The sequence below is a fragment of the Panthera onca genome, chromosome B3 (assembly GCF_046562875.1).
Source record: "Panthera onca isolate mPanOnc1 chromosome B3, mPanOnc1 haplotype 2, whole genome shotgun sequence".
NCBI classification, from domain to species: domain Eukaryota; kingdom Metazoa; phylum Chordata; class Mammalia; order Carnivora; family Felidae; genus Panthera; species Panthera onca.
The window spans coordinates 24,665,692-24,669,656 of NC_138344.1; the positions used below are offsets into that span (position 1 = coordinate 24,665,692).

At 48.2% G+C, this 3,965-nt stretch overlaps 1 long non-coding RNA gene across 1 annotated transcript; it reads left to right on the forward strand.

Annotated features, from left to right (window-relative positions):
- The first annotated feature begins 2,313 nt into the window (after window positions 1-2,313).
- LOC145715527 (uncharacterized) lies at window positions 2,314-3,029 on the forward strand. The gene is made up of 2 exons (XR_014137750.1): window positions 2,314-2,592; window positions 2,916-3,029. It is a non-coding gene; the product is annotated as an uncharacterized LOC145715527 (long non-coding RNA).
- The last annotated feature ends 936 nt before the right edge of the window (window positions 3,030-3,965 follow it).

The following is a 3,965-nucleotide window of genomic DNA, read 5'->3' on the forward strand; positions in this document are numbered from 1 at the left end:
CGAACCTAGGGTAACGCTACAAGTGGAGGGGAACCCAGTTCGATTTCTAGTTGACACAGGAGCACAACATTCGGTCTTGATCAGGCCCCATGGAAAAATTTCTCAAAAATCTTCCTGGGTCCAAGGGGCTACCGGAATAAAAAATATCCCTGGACCACCCAGAGGACTGTGGACCTAGGAAATGGAAAGGTCACCCATTCCTTCCTAGTCATCCCCGACAGCCCATGCCCCTTATTAAAAAGAGACTTACTCACTAAAATGGGGGCCCAAATTCATTTTACGCCAGGGGCCCCCAAGTGACTGGCCCTCACAACCAACCCTGCCATTCAGCCTGGAACACCCCCCTGCTGCCTGTATGAAAACCTAACAGTGCGGACTATCGTCCGGTACAAGATCTGAGAGAAGTTAACCGCCGAGTCATGGACATACACCCAACAGTACCCAACCCCTATACCCTCCTAAGTGCCCTCAGCCCAGAAAGACAATGGTATACTGTCCTTGATTTAAAAGATGCTTTTTTCAGCCTGCCTCTGGCCCCCAAAAGTCAAGAGCTCTTCGCCTTCGAGTGGTCCAATCCTGAGAGAGGCATAAATGGGCAACTCACCTGGACCCGGCTCCCCCAAGGATTTAAAAACTCACCCACCTTGTTCGAGGAGGCACTTCACGAGGATCTGGGTGAGTACCGGAATCAAAACCCCAAAGTGACTCTCTTGCAGTACGTTGACGATCTTTTAATCGCCGCTGAGACTGCCGAAGCTTGCTTGCAAGGCACCAAAAATCTCCTCCAGACACTTGGTGCCCTGGGGTACGGGGCTTCAGCAAAGAAAGCCCAAATTTGCAGATCCGAGGTAACCTACTTGGGGTATCTGTTAAGAGAAGGCCAACGATGGCTCACTGATGCACGGAAGGAAACCGTCCTCCGCATCCCCCAACCCACAACGTAAAGGCAGGTAAGAGAATTCCTGGGATCGGCCGGGTTCTGCCGCTTGTGGATACCTCGGTTCGCCGAGATAGCTAAGCCTCTTTACCTGGTCACCCGAGAACAGGCGCCCTTTGAGTGGACAGAAAAAACTGAGCAGGCTTTCCAGCAAATCAAACTCGCCCTATTGTCGGCGCCAGCCTTAGGGCTCCCCGATGTCTCCAAACCCTTTCATCTCTTCGTAGATGAAAACAAGGGGGTAGCCAAAGCAGTGCTAACGCAACTCCTTGGTCCATGGCCCAGGCCCATTGCCTATCTTTCAAAAAGACTAGACCCAGTAGCGGCTGGCTGGCCCCCTTGCCTCCGTATGACCGCGGCTACAGCTCTAATGGTAAAGGATGCTGATAAGTTAACTATGGGACAAGAGTTACATGTTACAACCCCTCATGCCATCAAGGGAGTCCTCAAACAACCTCCTGATGGATGGATAAGTAACGCCCGACTGGTTCACTACCAGGGACTATTATTAAATCCCCTCAGAATCATTTATGCTCCCCCCCGAACACTAAACCCTGCCTCCCTGTTACCAGACCCGGACTTGGATACCCCCCTCCATGACTGCGCTGAGATATTGGCACAGGTTCATGGAATTCGGGAAGATTTACAGGATCACCCGCTGCCAGACGCCGAGGTTACCTGGTTCACTGACGGCAGCAGCTTTGTACATCAAGGTCAAAGGTACGCGGGGGCAGCAGTCACAACTGAAACTGAGACTGTTTGGGCAGAGCCTTTGCCAGCTGGCACCTCTACCCAACGAGCTGAACTTGTGGCCTTAACCAAGGCACTGACTTTGGGAAAAGACAAGAAACTAAACGTGTATACTGATAGCAGATAAGCTTTTGCTACGGCCCACATACCTGGAGCTATATACAGAGAGAGGGGACTGTTAACTGCAGAGGGGAAAACTATCAAAAACAAAAAAGAAATATTGGCTCTTTTAAAGGCACTCTGGCTGCCTAAACAACTAGCCATCATACATTGCCCAGGCCACCAAAAACCGGTCACACCGGTGGCCAGAGGAAATAATTTGGTTGACCAGGTGGCCCAAGAGGCGGCCTTACAGGTGGACTGTGCTTTAATGACCACCCTACCAGACCCCGGTTCAGCTAGTTTACCAGAAAATCCCACCTACACTAAAAAAAGACCTAAACTGGATCCAAAAATTACCTTTAACTCAGTGCCTTAACGGATGGTGGAGAGCAGCAGACTGTAGCATAATCCTCCCAGAAGAAATGAAAAATAAAGTCTTATCCAAGATGCACCGAGCCACTCATATGGGCACAAGAAAAATGCAAGACTTAATAATAGTTACTAGCTGTAAAGCTTGTCAATTAACTAACGCCGCCAACCACGGGAAAAACCCTGGCTCCAGAACCCGCGGAACCAGGCTGGGAGCCTATTGGGAAGTAGACTTCACCGAGGTAAAGCCTGGAAAATATGGATATAAATATTTGTTAGTGTTTATAGATACCTTTTCAGGATGGACAGAGGCCTTCCCCACCAAGCATGAGACTGCGCAGGTAGTAGCAAAGAAAATGTTAGAAGACATCATACCCAGGTACGGATTCCCTACCCTAATAGGATCAGACAACGGACCAGCATTCATTTCAAAGGTAATACAAGGGATAGCGCAGTTTATTGGGGCTGATTGGAAACTACATTGTGCATATAGACCCCAAAGCTCAGGACAGGTAGAAAAAATGAATAAAACTCTAGAAGAGACCTTAACTAAATTGACCATAGAGACTGGCGCTAATTGGGTAGTCTTACTCCCCTACGCTCTGTTCAGGGTGCAGAACTCCCCTTACAAACTGGGATTAACCCCCTTTGAAATCATGTATGGAGTGCCCCCCCCCCTATAATTCCCAACCTACAGTCTAATGTGTTAACTGAATTTGATGATCATAAACTTCTTATTTCCCTGAAGGAACTCCAGCACACCCACCAGGAAGTTTGGCCCAGATTGAGAGCCATTTATGAGAACGGGCCCCCTCCTGAGCCGCATCACTACCGACCCGGAGATTGGGTATACGTGTGGAGACACAAGCAAGAGACCCTCCAACCATGGTGAAAGGGACCCTACATTGTGATCCTAACCACACCCACTGCTCTCAAAGTCCACAGGATTGCTACCTGGATCCATTACACCCACGCCCGACCAGCTGATTCCTTTGTGGTTCGAGAAGACTTCGTGCCGGAAGTCAACACTGCCTGGATGGTTGACCAGAGTAAGACCCATCCTTTAAAATTGACTCTGCGTCGAAAACCTGACCCCGAAAACCGGCTGAGACCAAAGGCCTCAGCCTCAAAGGTGTCCCATACCAAGACTGTTGTTGCAGCTCTGGACCCACAATGATCGGAGGAACACTCATTAGCATGCTCTTGTTCACCTCCTACGGACTCATAAGTATTGCAGGCAACCCCCACATACCCTATACTTTAACTTGGGAGGTTTCTAATTTAAAAACCCAGAAAGTCTATAATACTATCCTGCTCTCCGCTTTACTCAGGCCTCTGGCCATTCTACTTCTCGCTCTCACATTAGGCCTCTGCATCATAAACAAAATTATTAATTTTGTCCAAGACAGGTTCAATGCTGTACAATTAATGGTCTTACGAACTCGGTACCAACCGCTCAAGACATTACAAATAGAAAACTGAAGATCCAAGATTGGCTCTTTAGGCACAAGGAAAAGGGGGGAATGAAAGGAACAGCTTTGAATCCAAATGACAGCCCTGCCTTAGTTTAAAGCTAGGTTCTCTTTTCTGCTTATTATGGATCTTTGATAAGAAATACAATTGCTGAGAAGTCTGTTTTGCTTGCTGTTTGCCATGAGCATTGTGAGACCTTTCCTGATTGTAACCCGCTGTAGAATGGGCTGTAAAACTTCCTAAATGTAGTCTGATATGTAATGGAATGAGTGATTGTATACAAACTAACCGGCATTTCTCGCTTCTGTAAACCTGCTTGCTTAGCACATTCCTC